General features: G+C 45.0%; 1 non-coding gene across 1 annotated transcript; it reads left to right on the top strand.

Moving 5' to 3' along the window:
* The first annotated feature begins 16,177 nt into the window (after positions 1-16,177).
* Trnat-ugu (transfer RNA threonine (anticodon UGU)) lies at positions 16,178-16,251 on the top strand. Its single transcript has one exon. It is a non-coding gene; the product is annotated as a tRNA-Thr (tRNA).
* Positions 16,252-19,490: the final 3,239 nt, after the last annotated feature.

The raw sequence follows: 19,490 nt of genomic DNA, 5'->3' as shown, positions 1-19,490 counted from the left end.
AAACTACGACATGTTGCATAATGCTTATGTATAAGTAACACTATTTCTATAGAATTTAAACACAATTATAGTTATGCTTAATGGTTCTCCAAGGCGTATATATTCAATGTAATACTCCTCCACACTGATGTATTCTTTTGTAGGTGCTTGAAAATAACTTTGTGTCGAAATTGGCCAATCGCACAACGAATAAAACATTGTACATCCTATTAAGGACAATGTTTTCTTTCACAAAATTCCTGGAGGCTGTGGGCCCACATATGAACAAAATATTTTATTCAAGTCTACTTCACCGTGCCAGTGCTTTATGCGCGCAGTTAGAACATTTGCAGCCATCCTAGCTACCTGACTGCTATACGCCACGTCTACTTCTTCGGCTACTCAGTGTGATACGCCCCAGTGCCTCTCATAACACTCGCAACACAATATCTCAATTACCTAGTATCCTGGCTGTGCCTGTCCATAAAACGTAAGCATTAGCAAACTCCTTCTCCGCTGTTGCCGTCCGCTTCCCTGCGCTTTACGCTCAATTCAATGCCCTGCTGCATTTTTTAGAAGAATTGAAGTTCTTTCGCCGGCCGGTGTGGCCGAGCGGTTCTAGGCGCTTCAGCCCGGAACCGCGCTGCTGCTGCTGTCGCGGGTTCGAATCCTGCTTCGGGCATGGATGTGTGTGATGTCCTTAGGCTTAGGTTAGTTAGGTTTAAGTAGTTCTAAGTCTAGAGGACTGATGACCTCAAATGTTAAGTCCCATAGTGCTTACAGCACTATGGGACTTAACATCTGAGGTCATCAGTCCTCTAGAACTTAGAACTACTTAAACCTAACTAACCTAAGGACATCACACACATCCATGCCCAAGGCAGGATTCGAACATGCGACCGTAGCGGTCGCGCGGTTCCAGACTGAAGCGCCTAGAACCGCTCGGTCCTCCGGCCGGCTGAACCATTTGAATTTGAAGTTCTTTCCTCTGTCAACCTCATAAATTTTTCTTAAAAGATTAACACGTATGGCCACTTTTCTCTCTGTCATACAGTAAAGCAAATGTTTCCATGTTCTCCCAGGTACGCTTCTTTCTCTTTTCTTTTATCAGTCTGTCACGCCACTCCCTTTTCCCCTGTCTTCGTTAGGATAAGGAGCCCTACTTTCAGATGGTATCCTGATACCGCATAGATGAATCTTTACTCCCTGGACAGTTCTGCCGAAGCAATAACTAGCCGAACTCGTTGTGCTTCCACCATTTTAGTGTCCTGATAACCGCCAAGTGCATTAGTTGCGTTCCATGCTCGCAGTTTATTATTTCTTAATTTCTTGCATTTGAATGTAATATTTTGTAGATAGGACGCAAGCATCACAGTTGCATGGTAAGTAGTTTGATACTTCAGTGTTACTTAGTAGTGATATACAGAGTGTCCGGGCAAGGAGTCCCTGATTTCAAAATTAAATATCTCGAAAACTTAGATCGGTAGACTAAGGCAACGAGAGGTATATTAACTGTGAAAGCTTTAAGATTTTTATACAGGAGTTGTACAGAAGTTCCGAAATAGTTCGAAAAGCTGCTCAAACACAGCGCTGTACGCTGTGCACATCGTACAGTGTCAGCGAGCAGACTTAAACTCGTGTAAGCAATCCTTGGATTTACATCACAATCTTTTCGAAATGTCTACCACTCGCAGTATGGAGGTGGCGCTAACGAACACTGAAATTTGCCATTACATCCTGTAGTATATCAACGGAAATTGATTGAGATGCCACACAGATTGTCGATTCAAGATCGTCCAGCGTCGACGGATGGTTCCGGTAGATGGTGTCTTTCAATGTGCGAAAAGGGGTCAGATCGTGCGAATATGGAGGCGAATCCATCCCTGAGCCCCAGTAAATTTGCAATAATCCAACGCAGTAACGCTATTCCCGAAGTATTCATCAAGAAAGTCAAACACCTGCTCGGTGCGATGTGGTCTGGCCCCATCTTGCATGAACCATTCGGTGTCTAGTCGATTCTCAAACACTAGCTGTGTGGCGACAAATTGTTCCACAGTCGGAACGGAACTTCACCAGTGATTGTTGCTCGCATGAAAAAAAAGGGCCAATAATGCCCCAGTTGCATACCGCAGCCCAAACCGTAACATCGAGAGAATACACTAGTTTCGCTTCACACAAATGCGGATTTTCGAAACCTCCGAATCGCCTGTTTCGTTTATGCACAACTCCATTCAAGTGGAAGCGTGCTTCATATGTGAACCAGAGGTAGCCAACATCAAATCCTGCATTATCAGTTATTGTGAAAATCTGATTCGCAAAGTGTGGCACAGCTCATACAGGTACGACTTGGTGGATTTGGATTTTGAATGGAAATTTGTGTAGGCTCTGTCTACGCTTCAAACAAGTCTCTGCAAGAAACTTCGAACGGATTTCCTTTGATTTTTCTGAATAATTCCAGAAACCGTGGCACCATTTTCAGGAATAACTACAGTTTGCCTGGGGTCAACTTCCCCCTCTAGATCATCAGCCGCGCTGCCTGTGGGCTGGAATTTGGCAAGAGCTTGGGAATGGTTTTCGCATCGGGTACTTTTGGAACATAAAATCGTATTTGAAAACTGCGACTTGTTACCGTGGGACTGTGTTCCAACCTGTGGTATTCTAGTACCAGAAAAAACACGATGTTAAGTGGAATACATAATTTCGACCTCTTCCTTCGGTACGCTAAGCTCCTTTCACGTTACTTCTGCGGAACTGATGGCTCTGAGCTGCAGCGCACTGTTTATAGGCACTACATATTGCGATTACAGCATCATCTGTTAGTAGTTTTTCGAACTTCACTCATGTTCAGAAAAAAAAACAGAACACCTTGAACGACTAGAGATAGGACATTCCTGCGCGGCTAGTCCCGGCGGAGGTTCGAGTCCTCCCTCAGGCATGGGTGTGTGTGTGTGTGTGTGTGTGTGTGTGTGTGTGTGTGTGTGTGTGTGTGTGTGTCCTTAGGATAATTTAGGTTAAGTTGTGTGTAAGCTTAGGGACTGATGACCTTAGCATTTAAGTCCCATAACATTTCACACACATTTGAACATAGGACATTCATATTCACAAGACATTTACGTTAGTATGTTCTGCAGAAATGATTAGCATTTCAGTCACCTCTGTTAGGCATGTGTCCTGTTGCCCAGCAGGCACATGGTCCGCCATGGGCCCTTATAACTTCCTCTACGCGTGATCGCATCGACGCGTATAACGCGCGAATAGCGTCCTGTGGTATAGCAATCCATGTTGCATTCACCTGGTTCCAAAATTCGTCTATGGTGGTCGGCACTGGGTCACAGAACTGTGACCTTCGTTTCACTATGTCCCACACATTTTCGATTGGCGACAAGTCTGGTGGTGTGGCGGGCCAGGGCAAAAGGCTGACATCCTGTAACACCAAGAAAGCGCGTGTTCGTGCAGCAACATGCGGTCGTGCATTGTCATGCTGAAAAATTGATGGGATGTCGCACAGAAAGGGTACGGCTATCGATCGTAGGATGTCATTCACGTAGGTCATACTGGTCACAGTGGCCTGGACAGGCAGCAGCTGTGGTTGTACACAATAGCACCCCACACCATTAAGCCTCGAGTTGGCACTGTATGTTATGTGCGAATACAATCACTGTGATGCCGCTCCCCCTGTCTGTGGCGAAGAAAAATGCGTTAATCATTTTCAAAGCAACAGAACCTGGATTCGTCCGAAAACACCATTTGATGTCGTCATTAGTGACCACAGAGATGTTCCGTACACCATTGCCGTCTGGCATGTTTCTGAACATTCGTCAAAGGTAGACGGAGAAGTGGACGACGCGCACGTAACCCATGCCGTAATAAAAAGCGACGGACTGTACCCATGATAGTGTAGGATTTGTTCCACTGTTGCACCAGAGCCGAGGAGGACGCAGATATGTCCAGCAATTCCATTAAGATGACGTGTCGATCCACTCGGAGGGTGGTCCGGGTGCTGCGTCTTGACCCATCTCGTCGTGTTCTACGGACTTCCTGGAACCATTTTGCACACACCCTTTGCACAGCCAGAACACTGGGTCTTACAAGAGGAGCAATTTTCTGGATAGATGTATCACATTCTCCCGTGCCAATAATGCACCCTCTTTGCGACTCACTGATTTGACGGTGCGGTTCGCGCAAACGTTGCGAGGCATCCTGTACGTCTGCCCAAGTCATACTGATCCATTCATTACCTTTGGTTTATAGCGATAACAAGAGCCGCAGGCACATTTTACAGGTGGGTGGTGCTGCGCCGCAATATCGATGTTGACCTGTAACCTGCTGTCCGACATGGTTCAATTGCTAATCATTTCTGCAAAACTGCGTATTGACTTCTGTCTCGTGTTCTTCGGCCAACGTTCGTATGATGATTTTACTGACGTTCCGACAGGACGAGTGGATGGCACTGTCAAAGCTACACCCTCCATTGCCGGTGGTGAACTGGAGCCGAGCTCGCGGCAGCAGACTACATGTACCTGGCGCGCCAATGTCCGAGGGCTTCTCCGCGCTCATTTCCGGTGCGGTTCTGCTCTTGCTACCTGCGGCGATCGTTCGCTGCAGCAGGGGAAGCCAGGATCCGTTTACCTTAAGGCTGTCTTCTTTCTTGTTGAACCTATTCCTGTGTTTTTGTATTTCTATAACCTCCCTGAATAAGCGGGTGTGATAGCGCATCTCTACAGCCAGAACTTCCTTGTCGGCGAATTTTATTATGTGGTCGGTCTCACACAGTGAGTGCTCCGCCACGGCCGATTTCTCCACCTGCCCCAACCTGCAATGTCGCTTATGTTCTTTGATACTGGTGCTGATTGATCGTCCAGTCATTCCGTCATAAACTTTTCCACGTGCGCATGGTATGCGGTTGTTCCCGACATTGCAAGTGGATCCCTTTCTTCCTTTGGCGATCTGAGACACTCCTTGATCTTCCTTGTCGGTTTGAAAATCGTCTTTATGCCGTGTTTGCGCAATATACGGCCGGTTTTGGATACTGTTAGAGTGCCTAATTTAGATCGTAAGAAAATTGGGCCATTTAAATATTTCGCTTTTTATTTCTTTTCAGGAGGTGCCTGGGAAGAAAATGAGCTGTTGGAGAGAGGAAAATATGACGAAGGCAGTGCGAGCTATTATAAATAAAGAAATGGGGTTATCAAAGACGTGCTAAATGTTTCAAATGCCAAACTCTATACTTCTAGATTACGTAAAGGTAAGAAACGTGTAAGAGAAACTGGGTTCTCGGATTGGTAAAAAATATACTTTAGGAACTGATCTTGAAAAAAGAAACCTTACCAGTATTGCCAGTTAATGGATGATAGATATTATGGGCTACGGTGGAGAGAAATTCGAATTTTAGCGTACCTGCTAGCAGTCAGAAATAATCTTAAACATCCTTTTGCTTCAAATAAGTACATTGCTGGCAAAAAATAGCTGCGGGGCTTTTCAAACAGGTAGCCAACGCATCATTTTAGAAAACCTGAGCTTATCTCAAGAGTCAGTGCAAACGGTTCCACCAAATAAAACGTTTGTGCATTTTTCGACATTTTGCGACGTGAACTACAAAAAAGTGAATTTCGACGCTTCAAAGATTTACAATGAGGATGAAACTAGCATATGTGCAGTTCAAGGAACACCCACCCTTTTTGCCATGTTCACTGATGCCAGCGCTAATAGTTTAAAAATTATCCACCAGTAATTTGTCTCTTTGTTCTACTATTCTTGAACAAACACAAACCACGATTTTTTCTTCTATTGTAACTGCTATATCCACTTTTATATGTCGTAGGTATTACTAAATGTTGGCTTTTATATTAGATGTATTACCTCTTAAAACGTTTTTGTCGTAATGAACGTAATGCAAGTTACGTAAAATGCTTGATTAGATGTAAGATAGTGCCTAATCTTGACAGGATAAATAAATAAATCAGTCAATAAATGAAAAAGATGAATGGAAAACGGCGCAACGTATTAGAATTATAATGACAAATAACTGCAGCTCCTTCTCAGTTCCGTCGAAAAAACCATTTATTATTTTAACTGTGATCAGCTCCACACCCAAGTCCAACCACAGACGGTGACATATTTTTCTGCCGGCCAGCGTGGCCGAGCGGTTCTAGGCGCTACAGTCTGGAACCGTGCTACCGCTACGGTCGCAGGTTCGAATCCTGCCTCGAGCATGTATGTGTGTGATGTCCTTAGGTTAGCTATGTTTGTGTAGTTCTAAGTTCTAGGGGACTGATGACCTCAGAAGTTACGTCCCATAGTGCTCAGAGCCATTTTTGAACATGTTTTTCTTGCAGACTACATGTTGATTCCAATGTATTTCCTCTCTTTTCCAACTTAATCCCACTTACGGTGGACGCTCCTGATAAACAGTCCGTCATATCGGATTTAGCATTTATCCTTGTCTGTAGCCAAATGCTATTACTGCAGCGTCACTGTCATTATCTATGACGGGAAAGAGAAGTCGATTACACCGCCTGTCTGCAAGTATTATACAAGGGAACTTCGGAAAATTAATTACTCATTATGATGACAGATAAAGTAACTTTCGTTGAGTGTTGCACTACTCTGCAAAGTGACATAGATATCTCATCCTATTTTTCAACATAGTCGCGAAGTCCATGGAAACAGCGGTCGGAACTTGCTACCAATCGTTTAGTTCGTGGAGGATAGTAATCTACTCCTTGATGACGGAGGCATTCGAGAACTGCTGTGTGAATGTCCTCGTCGTTGGAAAATCTCTTTTCCTCGAGATGTTCTTTCAGCTTGCCAATTGCTTGGACACTGTCGTCCGCGGCCGACGTCGATGTCCTCCTACCCTTTCAGCATCTACATCTACATATATACTCCGCTAGCCACCAAGCGCTGTGTGGCGGAGGGCACAATTCGCGCCAAAGTCATATTCCCCCCCCCCCCCCCCCCTCTGTTCCACTCGCGGATCGCGCGAGGGAAAAACGACTGTCTGAACGCCTCAGTACGAGCTCTTATTTCCCTATCTTTGAATGATGATCATTACGTGATTTGAAAGTTGGTAGTAATAATATATGCTATACACCCTCGGTGAAGATTGGATTTCGGAATTTAGAGAGCAGCCCCTTCTGTTTAGCGCGTCGTCTATCTGCAAGTGTGTCCCACTTCAAACTTTCTATGAGTTTTGTAACGCTCTTGCGATGGCTAAATGTACCAGTCACGAATATTGCCGCTCTTCTTTGGACCTTCTCAATCTCTTGAATCAGACCCAACTGGTAAGGGTCCCATACAGATGAATAATATTCTAAGACTGGACGAACTAACGTATTGTAAGCAATTTCCTTTGTTGAAGGACTGCATCGCTTCAGGATTCTACCAATAAACCGCAATTTAGAGTTCGCCTTACCCGTTACTTGTGTAATCTGGTCATTCCATTCCAGATCATTTCGAATAGTCACACCCAGATACTTGACTGATGTTACCGCTTCCAAAGACTGATCATTTATTTTGTACTTCCCCTGTGTGGCCTCGATCAAATTGGTGGCACCATTTCACTATGGCTGGACGCAATATTGCATTTGGTTCATAAGTGGCCAGAAATTGCACTGCGAATTTGTGTATGGACATTTTGTCCACAAGAATCGTACTGTCTCGTGTACTTCGGCTTCGGAGTGCGTTTCCAGTTGCCGCACCATCTCACTCACACACTGTGACGCACCTGTTATCCGTACTGCAGCAGAACTGTGTTTGCAGAAAAGCCGGAAAATGGCACCACTCTTGTTGCGCAATGGTCTTACCGTGGGACGACCTGTGTAACTTACTTCCTGAAGCTCATACGTAATAGCGCTCAGTGTGTGTCGCGTTTTAACTGTTAGTGTGATGTGCTTCCGAAGTCGAGACGATCAGTGTCCCTAACTTTTGAAGTTACAGAGGACCCAAAACTGAGTAATTCCAAATAAAGAACCAGTGGTCGGAAAAGAACATTTCAGGAGGCACGAGGTTTCATGTGAAGCGCTTGTTTGAAAAATGCTTATTTTTCACAACAAACAGCTGCCTGACACTTGATGGTGATACATAGAAAAACAACAATAGACTCTGATGTATCCACCACGTAGTTTACCATTGTCAACAGTTCATGGTTGGTTGTCGAAGACTGAGTATTACCCACAAATTTCATGTACGGTGTAGCGTTAGGAAAGCAGAAATAAATGTAAGAAAAAGTAGAGCAATAGTTCGTGCTTAAGCAAAAATGATTATTCCTAATGAATAACCCAAAAGACTGCTGTAATTTCTCTACTTTTACTGTACTAAATGAGCTTAAATTTAAAAAAAAAGTTCAATGAAGTTTAACGGCAAATATCACAAAGATGCGGTTCCGCACGATTCCCCGCGCCCTACGGCAATTCTGCACAGTGATCGGAGAATTGCACACTTTAGAAGGGAAGCTTATATTAAATACAGCCTACGTGAATGAAAATAATCGCTACTTAAATTAACTATCTGCCAGTTTCTGTTAGGAAATTAGAATACTGGAGTGTATTTAAAGACTAACATGGAATGTGCAATCACTTTCATTCTCGCATTTCAAGAATTTTTAGAATGCTCATTTCCTGGGCGAGCTATCATCGAAAGCACAGCGTTGGGGTGTCATCGCCGGTAAATGCAGCATCACTTCCAAGCAGAGCACTCAACGCATCTTTACCCCAATTCTCTGTCTTCACCCTCTTCTCCACAGATGCAACGTAACTCACTAAGTTCGTAACTTCATGTACGAGGGCGTTCAGTAAATAACACAACACACTTTTTAGCCGGTCGTCCTGGCCGAGCGGTTATAGGCGCGTCAGTTCGGAACCGCGCTGCTGCTACGGTCGCAGGTGCGAAGCCTGCCTCGTGCATGGATGTGTGTGATGTCCTTAGGCCGGTATTACACATTCAAATTTCTTTGTTCAATACCTTTGTCAAATATCTTTGACTAAGAAATTTGATGGTGTAATAGGGAACTTTGTCAAATGTCGTCAAATATTTGATCAAATCTAGGGCCTCGCTGTAGATTTGATCAAAGAAATCGCTTGTCTGTTCACTGCAATGTGACATGTTACCACGTGCAGCGCTAGCATCGCAGCAGCGTTCTGTCATCTCTAGTGTTTTTATAAACACTGCCGATAAATACAAGTCGTGTGTACCGACAACTACAAAATTAATAGAGATGTATGAAGCTGATGAGGCGGTTTACAACGTAAGGCACCCCGAATACAAACATAGATTAAGAAGATTGGAGACCTGACGTAACCTAACCTAACTCTCTCCTGTAGCAAGGAATCGGAGTGTTACAGTGAGCCTGTCTTCTACAGATATAGCAGTTCTTATGTGAGTATTGCCGGCCGCAGTGACCGAGCGGTTCTAGGCGCTTCAGTCTGGAACCGCGCGACCGCTACGGTCGCAGGTTCGAATCCTGCCTCGGGCCTGGATGTGTGTGATGTCCTTAGGTTAGTTAGGTTTAAGTAGTTCTAAGTTCTAGGGGACTGATGACCTCAGATGTTAAGTCCCATAGTGCTCAGAGCTATTTCAATCATTTTGATGTGAGTATTGTGCTTTGTGATATAAGGATACACTTCACTGAGCACATACAAAAATGTATGCTCATCCATTCTTAAGTAATTGATGTACGACTTGACGTCCTACATTATAAGCTCGCGTAACAAGTTTTGTTGAATGCTTTTATCGTGTCGTCGTAAAATCCACGGCTCCACCCAGGTACGTTTCCTTTTTTTCCCCCGCTTCTCTTCCGCGTGTGCACACAGTGCAATTGTGGTATATGGAACTGCTGTAGTTAATAACAAGTTGTTGTTGTCAGCCATCTTGAACTTCGACGAAAAATATGATGACAGTGTAATACCCCTTTTTAGCGCCATGTCAAAGATCTTTGTCAAATACCGGGTGATCAAAAAGTCAGTATAAATTTGAAAATTGAATAAATCACGGAATAATGTAGATAGAGAGGTAAAAAAAGGCACACATGCTTGGAATGACATGGGGTTTTATTAGAACCAAAAAAATTCAAACGTTCAAAAAATGTCCGACAGATGGCGCTTCATCCGATTAGAGTAGCAATAACTGGCATAACAAAGTAAGACAAAGCAAAGATGATGTTCTTTACAGGAAATGCTCAACATGTCCACCATCATTCCTCAACAATAGCTGTAGTCGAGGAATAATGTTGTGAACAGCACTGTAAAGCATGTCCGGAGTTATGGTGAGGCATTGGCGTCGGATGTTGTCTTTCAGCATCCCTAGAGATGTCAGTCGATCACGATACACTTGCGACTTCAGGTAACCTCAAAGCCAATAATCGCACGGACTGAGGTCTGGGGACCTGGGAGGCCAAGCATGACGAAAGTGGCGGCTGAGCACACGATCATCACTAAACGACGCGCGCAAGAGATCTTTCACGCGTCTAGCAATACTTTGTTTTATTTTTGGTTCTAATAAAACCCCATGTCATTCCAAGCATGTGTGTAAATTTTTACCTCTCTATCTACATTATTCCGTGGTTTATTAAGTTTTAAAATTTATACTGACTTTTTGATCACCCGGTATATTTGACGAATATTTGATAACATCTTTGATCAAATCTTTGACAATGGAATTTGATAGTGTAATACCGGCCTTAGGTTAATTAGGATTAAGTAGCTCTAAATCTAGGGGACTGATGACCTCAGATGTTAAGTCCCGTAGTGCTCAGAGCCATTTGAACACACTTTTTCTGAAAGCAGGGTTGTTTTATTCACGATTGAAATATACCATAATATTTCTCACTCTTGTGGCTACAAGACCATATTTTTCAACATAATCTCCGTTCAGAGAGAGGGCCTTCCGCCACCTTACTGTGAGAGCCTGTATGCCGTCAAGGTACCACCCTTGTGGTCGACGTCGGAGCCAACGTCTTACTGCATCGGAAACCTCTCCATCTTCCACGTACTGCTTCCCACGGAGTGTATCCTTCATTGGGCCAAACCTAAGGAAGTCGGAAAGTGCGAGGTTGTGTTGCGCCGCTCCATGGATTGCCGTTTTGTTTCCGGTTTGAGGTGATGAACCCAAGTTCCATCGCATGTGACGATGTTCGACAAAAAAAATTGTCATCCTCAGCCTCGTAACGCTCAAGCAATTCCGCACAGATGGTCCTTCGCTGCTCGTTATGGTCTTCTGTTAGACGCCGAGGAACCCAGCAGAGATACATCTTCGAGTACCCCAACTGGTGGAAGAATGTGTCAGCTCTACCAACAGAGACATCCAGTTGAACAGCGAGGTGTCTGTGATCTGTCGATCACCTCGAATGAGAGAGTCCGCACGTTCCATCATATCAGGGGTCACAGCTGTGTGTGTCCGGCTTGAACGCGGCAGATATTGCTATGACAGACGCCTCGCCCGACGACTCACCGTGCTTTTGTTCACTGCCAGGTCTCCGTAGAATTCTGCAAGCGCCTATGAATATTTGCGATGCTCTGGTTTTTCGTCAAAAGAAACTCAGTGACAGCTCTCTGCTTGGAATGAAACTCCGTTACAGACGTCATTTTGAAAGCTACAGCCGGCCTGGGTGCCCGAGCGGTTCTAGACACTTCAGTCTGTAACCGCGCGACCGCTCCAGTCGCAGGTTCGAATCCTGCCTCGGGCACGGATGTGTGTGATGTCCTTAGGTTAGTTAGGTTTAAGTAGTTCTAAGTTCTAGGGGACTGATGACCTCCGATGTTAAGTCCCATACTGCTCAGAACCATTTGAACCATTTTTTTTGAAAGCTACATATAGAGCTGCCACTTAAGAACTTCGTGAAACTATGGGGGGGGCTGAAGCGGGAATATTCCACAATGTCACGAAACCAATTCGGCATTTTTTTCGACAGAAATTGGCCGAGAAAAAAGATGTGTTGAATTACTTATTGAGCGCCCCTCTCAGGTAGTGATATCAAAGCACCAGACAACTGGTTATCGTTATCATTACACATGTTGGACATAGCCGATACCCCTGATGATTCTGGTGTTTCCTTCTAACTTCTGGTTTTCTTTTTCTTCTATTCTGGCTGCTCAGTAGAGCACCTATGTACAACTTTTCTCTTCTTGATCTTCAAACCAGTCTATTGTTTATTTTAAATCCTTACTTTCTTCTTCATTTCAGCTTCACCCATCTTCTTTTTCATGGGGGTGTTCAACTGTTCTCTTTCAGCGCACCATGACACCAGTCTGTCATTACATACTAAAGCGGTCAGATTTTGCGTGCTTTTCTTCTTCTTCCTCTTCTCCTTTCACTTGTTCCTGTTTTCTACGAAATCGGCATTGTTATAAGTGGCAGTCAAATGGAAATGACACAGATGGGGATAAAAGTAAGTAAATTGTCTAGTATTTCAAAAGTAATCACCATAGCTGTTAACACATTTATCCCACTATGAGACAAGACGGTCAATGTCCTCATGGAAAATTGTTTGCGGTTGCCTACGGAACTATGATTGTACCCAAGTGTGCATTTCCTTTTTTGTCCGAAGCAAATCGACGGCGAAGAATGTCTTTCTTCACGCTCCAAGAATGTGGAAATCGTAGGGTTGGGGGATAGGGATTGAAAGGTAAGACCCAGCGAAATTTCTGCTGAGTAGTCGAAACAACAGTAACAACATGTGGGCCCGCCCCTGGATTCCGCAGGGAAACGCAAACATTTTCCCATGAAGGCGTTAACCGTCTTGTCTCACAGTTAGATAACTGTTGTTTTAGGAGACTGATGACCTCAGAAGTTAAGTCCCATAGTGCTCAGAGCCATTTGAACCATTTTGAACTGTTGTTGCTGACTGTCCCTTAGAGAGGGTGGTCGGAAACAGTCTGAAAAGATTTTATTGGTGTTCCAGGATAGGATGTGCAGAGAAATAATCGTAAAGAAAAAATTCGATACGTTATTCCTTTTCTGAGTTAAATAGTGTTGACGTTGGACAATCAGACAGTTGTGAGCGCAAATTCTATCAGCCCGCCAGATACAATTAGTGTCAGATATTCTCAAAGCGTAGATGGCAGCGTACGAGGTTGCTCAGTATTTGGAGTGTACCTCAACCGGGACTCGAACCCAGGATCTCCTGCTTACATGGCAGACGCGCCCTCCATCTGAGCCACCGAGGACAGAGAGGATAGTGCGACTGCAGGGACGCCTCCCGTGAGACCCACATTCCCAACTTATTGTCCCGCACTATATCCATAGTGCCCCTGGTATCTGTTCTTTCGGACATGCAGGGGCAATATGAATATAGTGCGGGACAATAATTTGGGAATGTGGGTCTCACGGGAGGCGTGCCAAAGATAAGTCCCTGCAGTCGCACTATACTCTCTGTCCTCGGTGGCTCAGATGGATAGAGCGTTTGCCACGTAAGCAGGAGATCCCGGGTTCGAGTCCTGGTCGGGGCACACATTTTCAACTGTCCCCGTTGCCTTATATCAACGTCTGTTAGGTGTAAGTTATTTGAACCAGTAAAAAACCAAGTACTTCTTTTCAAACATTGGTTCCGCACTCACTTTAGGATTCTCTACCATCTTTATCCTACTCACTCTAATGGTTTGGAACTCCCTGCAGGAACAAGCCCGACATTTGTCAAGACAGTTGAGGAAAATCTTCTGAGAAGTAGAGCTCAGAGTGACCAGTCTATGAGACCGATAGTCGTGAAACTGGCATAAGGTTCAAAATGTGTGTGAAATCTTATGGGACTTAACTGCTAAGGTCATCAGTCCCTAAGCTTATACACTACTTAACCGAAATTATCCTAAGAACAAACACACACACCCATGCCCGAGGGAGGACTCGAACCTCCGCCGGGATCAGCCGCACAGTGCATGACTGCAGCGCCTTAGACCGCTCGGCTAATGGCATAAGGTCTGAATGCGTATGTGGCTCACCTCCCTGCCTCGCGAGTTAACCAATCAAAAACAGCACTACATTTCTTTTTATTAAACACCTTTGTTTGCTCATAATGCAAGCGGAATATAACTTCTTGTAACATTGGTCCACAGCCTGTGTGAACTGTTTAAAGAATGACGTATTCCTCTTATGCCTATATGAGTTTTTACTCTGCTTTAGCAAATTCGGCGTTAGACCGTTGTTAATAACAAATAATCGGTACCATGTCGTGGCTCAGATGTAGTTACTTATAACCTATCCCCAGGTTTCACATTTCGTGTTACATGCTTCTTGGGGCTGTAGAGGGGACATAATAAATAAAGTTTTGATAAGTGAGCCATGTCCAGCTGTACCAAATGGTTCAAATGGCTCTGAGCACTATGGGACTTAACATCTGAGGTCATCAGTACCCTAGAACTTAGAACTATTTAAACCTAACCAACCTAAGGACATCACAAACAGCCATGCCCGAGGCAGGATTCGAACCTGCGACCGTAGCGGTAGCGCGGTTCCAGACTGTAGCACCTAGAACCGCTCGGCCACCCCGGCTGTACCGGTTGGATATAAAATAAGTTGGAAGATCGGATCATTTTCAAATCTTCCGCTTTACGGTAATCACTAAAACTGAGCAGAAAGTGGCGTCGTTAGGTCCTGTTGTAATTAGGATATCACATCATTTTCGTCCGACTACAGCAACTACTGCGTTAAACTGTACTGTCCAATCACATTGATGTGACCACATGTAAAATGCCTGAATAACCACCAGACAGCTGCGAGACGTGCAGGAAGACAGTGAGTGAGGTTCTGGAAGATACCAACAGGGATGTGGAACCATGCGGACTCCAGGTCCGTGTACAGGTGCTCTAGGTTTCTCGGTTGAGGATCCATGGCATGAACAGACCTATCGAAGTGGTCTCACAGACTCTTGATTGGGTTTAAACTCGGTGAGTTTGGTGGCCAGGGGACTAATTCTGGTGCTTCTCGGAACACAGACGTTCACTGCGAGCTTTATGACGCGTTGCTTTGTCCGACTGGTAGATGTCATCGTGCTCTGGAAAAACAAACTGCATGTAGGGGAACATATAGCACTCCATCTTCAGACCACAAGCGGCCCATCGGGACCATCCGACCACCGTGTCATCCTCAACTGAGGATGCGGATAGGAGGGGCGTGTGGTCAGCTCCCGGTCGTTATGATGGTTTTCTTTGGCCGGAGCCGCTACTATTCGGTCGAGTAGCTCCTCAATTGGCACCACGAATCTGAGTGCACCCCGAAAATTGGCAACAGTGCGGGGCGGTCCGGATGGTCCATCCACGTGCCCACCACTCCGGACAGCGCATAACTTCGGTGATCTGACGGGCACCGGTGTATACACTGCGGCAAGGCCGTTGCTTTTGTAGGGGGGGACATGGTAGACGTATAATTCTGTTGATGCATTGTGCCTTCCAGAATGGTGAGATCGCTCTGGTAATGTCACGAAAACATTCCCCGGACCATAATACTCCCTCCTCCGTTCCGTACCCTTCAGAGGATAGTTGCAGGGTGTTCGCTCTCAAACATTTCACACCGTGCACACCAACAGCCTTTTGTCAGGTGGAGCATAAAACGCGATTCATCTGAAACAAGAATCTGTCGCCACTCAGTACACGTCCAGTAGCCGTACTGGCCTGCAAATGTCAACCTTCGACGCTGACGAACAGTAGTCAGCACTCGTGCACGAACCAGGCACCTGTTGCCGAGGCCCATAAGCAGGAACGTTCGCTGAACAATCGTTAAGGAGACACTGCTGGTAGCACACCGGTTCATCTGGGCGGTCAGTTGCTGAACAGTTGCACCCATGTGAGCCACCGAGGACACAGATGAATAGCGCGACTGCAGGGACTTATCCCTTGCACGCTTCCCGTGAGACTCACATTCCCAACTGTCCACATCGAGGTACATCAGCCTGTCGGCAGCTGAGGTTGTCAGTTAGTCATCATTTATTCCAGAGAAAAGCTGCGTGGTCATCAACAGTAACTGTTCTTTCGAGAATAAGTTACTGTCTTCGTATATATAGTTAAAGGCTACCCAGCCATTGACCTTCGTCTGTGCGAATGCGCACAGGTTGCCCAAACTCTTACGGGAATCGCCAAAACGTGCGCGAGTAATGAGTGGGTGGGCAAATGTCTATAAGGTACAATACATATGTAGAATTGTGGACAGTTGGGAATGTGAGTCCCACGGGAAGCGTGCGAGGGATAAGTCCCTGCAGTGGCGCTGTTCATCTGTGTCCTCGGTGGCTCAGATGGATAGAGCGTCTGCCATGTAAGCAGGAGGTCCCGGGTTCGAGTCCCGGTCGGGGCACACATTTTCAGCTGTCCACATCGAGGTATATCAACAACACCTGTCGGCAGCTGAGGCTGTCAGTTAGTCATCATTTACACTTTATATAGCCTCCACTGCTAGTGCTGTCACCTGCCGCCTGTGAGTGGTTATTGCACGTTGAGGCTGAACTTGGGCTGTGGTCACATTAATGTGACTGGTGTTCCACGGACACGCCGCACGCTCTCCTTTGAAGAGGACGTCCTTCGTCATGTAGAAGAGAACCCCATGACGAGTACTCGAAACATTGCCCATGTCACGAATAAGTCACACACAGCCGTGTGCCGACCGGGAAGCGGGATCCGATCCTCAAACTTTTTTTACACCCAACGGAAATTGTGAAACATCCTGTACCTGTGTCGTGACATTGCACCAATCATTTATTCCTAGCTATGCAGTAAAGCCGAAATTTTAACAGCAGCACAAAAACTTTCGCAGGCATAAGCAGAATATGACATCCTTTCAACAAGAGGAACTGCTGTAATTTACACGGGAAATGTATGCTACAGCTAGAAGATGGGCGTTTTCCCGAAATGACTAGGTATTGTTCATCACTCGATATTCCACATGATCCACGAACTAAAAGAGCCAGACTTAATTTCCACCATTTCCACCATGTCAACAAATGTTCAAATGTGTGTGAAATCTTATGGGACTTAACTGCTAAGGTCATCAGTCCCAAAGCTTACACACTACTTAACCTAAATTATCCTAAGTACAAACACACACACCCATGCCCGAGGGAGGACTCGAACCTCCTCCGGGACCAGCCACACAGTCCATGACTGCAGCGCCTGAGACCGCTCGGCTAATTCCGCGCGGCTCCACCGTGTCATAGAATAGATGTTTACTCCAGTCCAAACGTTGCAGTTAGTTCACTTGTCGCGAGGATGAAGGAAAGAAGTGACGGCTGTCCATCCAGACATTTGTTGTAAGTGATTTTTGGGAGGTGCGAGAAACCTTATCAGCACTTCAACCGAGATTCCTGTTAAATGGTTTCCCAATCGCGAATTCAGCATTTTTATTGTTCCACGAATTACGAATGCCGATTGCCTTCCTTAATGAGGGAGAGTCAGTTCCACAAACGGCACACGGAGTAACAATCTGCTGACTACATCCTAGTGGCTAGCTTGATTATGCGACTGCCCCTGAACTTGGCATTTGCGTTCCGTTGACTGGAACACTCTCTTTCAAATTCTGAAGGTGGCAGGGGTAAAATACAGGGAGCGAAAGGCTATTTACAATTTGTACAGAAACCAGATGGCAGTTATAAGAGTCGAGGAGCATGAAAGGGAAGGGAGTGAGACAGGGTTGTAGCCTATCCCCGATGTTATTCAATCTGTACATTGAGCAAGCAGTAAAGGAAACAAAAGAAAAAATCGGATTAGGAATTAAAATCCATGGAGAAGAAATAAAAACCTTGAGGTTCCCCGATGATATTGTAATTCTGTCAGAGACAGCTAATGACCTGGAGGAGCAGCTGAACGGAATGGACAGTGTCTTGAAAGGAGGATATAAGATGAACATCAACAAAAGCTAAACGAGGATAATGGAATGTAGTCGAATTAAATCGGGTGTTGCTGAGGGAATTAGATTAGGAAATGAAACGCTTAAGGTAGTAAATGAGTTTTGCTATTTGGGAGCAAAATAACTGATGATGGTCGAAGTAGAGAGGATATAAAATGTAGACTGGCAATGGCAAGGCAAGCGTTTCTGAAGAAGAGAAATTTGTTAACATCGAGTATAGATTTAAATGTCAGGAAGTCGTTTCTGAAAGTATTTGTATGGAGTGCAGCCATGTATGGAAGTGAAACATGGACGATAAATAGTTTGGACAAGAAGAGAATAGAAGCTTTCGCAATGTGGCGCTACAGAAGAATGCTGAAGATTAGATGGGTAGATCACATAACTAATGAGGAGGTACTGAATAGAATTGGAGAGAAGAGAAATTTGTGGCACAACTTGACTGGAAGAAGGGATCGGTTGGTAGGGCATATTCTGAGGCATCAAGAGATTACCAGTTTGGTATTGGAGGGCAGCGTGGAGCGTAAAAATCGTAGAGGGAGACCAAGAGATGAATACACTAAACAGATTCAGCTGTGACATTGTTGCAGAAACAATCCCTGAATTGATCTGACCTCACGAAACACCCAAGGAGGATGGTCGGAGGAATACCACTCCAGTTTCTTAGCTGCTACATGTCGCTTGGTCAGACTGGAAATGAATGAATAAATAAATATCTCCTGCAAAGATACAGGGGCGGCGCGTTTGTACGTGTTTGTTCACCTTTCCTGCGTGCTGCTTATTTGTTTATAATGATAGTGGGTCATGTCACTATTTAGAATTTTCGTGGAGACATAAAACTGCGATTTACACATTATCGTAAGATGTTGACAAACTAGGACGTTGCAGACTGTTCGTTCTTTTTGCAGAAAAACGTGTAGGATGAAGCATTTTATGTTAATTTTTTAAACGCCTTTTTCCTAAACACATCCATAACCAGTTATTCAGTGGCCGAACGGAAGATATGTTTTGCTAGTGGTCCGTTCCGCATCTATCAGTAAATCTCCGATTCTTTAGAGAATCGAAATCCCATGCATAAAACAGCTGCAAGGGAGGAGACCAAACAGAGAGATCATCGGTCCCATCGGATTAGGAAAGGATGGGAAAGGAAGTCGGCCGCCTCCTTTCACAGAAACCATCCTGGCTTTTGCCTGAAGCGATTTACGGAAATCACGGAAAACCTAAATCAGGATGGTAGGACGCGGACTTGAACCGTCGTCCTCCCGAATGCGAGTCCGTGCTAACAACTGTGCCGCCTCGCTCGGTAGAAGAGGTTTGATCTTATGCTTAAAGTTTGTTGGGAGTCACTAAGTGCTCTCGTCTTCAAATACTGGAAGATTGAAGTTCGCGCCGTCTGTTACACGGCTTCAAAACAAACACACTGTTTCTAACTGTAATACTTACCTTATTGTTACCCTTTTAGCATAAGATTATATCCTTTAATTACGGCAGTATTTTAAATTCTGTCAGTAACTAAGCGAAATATTGAAAATCAAAGTTATATTGCACCTCGAAGCCGTTAGATAGGCAATTTGTGACTGCCGGGCGTGAGTCGTGCTTCGGTAGCTCAGTTGGTAGAGCACTTGCCCGCGAAAGGCAAAGGTCCCGTGTTCGAGTCTCGGTCCGGCACACAGTTTTAATCTGCCAGGAAGTTTCAT

This window comes from Schistocerca serialis, chromosome 3 (genome assembly GCF_023864345.2).
Source record: "Schistocerca serialis cubense isolate TAMUIC-IGC-003099 chromosome 3, iqSchSeri2.2, whole genome shotgun sequence".
NCBI classification, from domain to species: Eukaryota; Metazoa; Arthropoda; class Insecta; order Orthoptera; family Acrididae; genus Schistocerca; species Schistocerca serialis.
The sequence above is the reverse complement of the archived record's forward strand: the minus strand, read 5'-3'. Positions and strand labels throughout refer to the sequence as shown.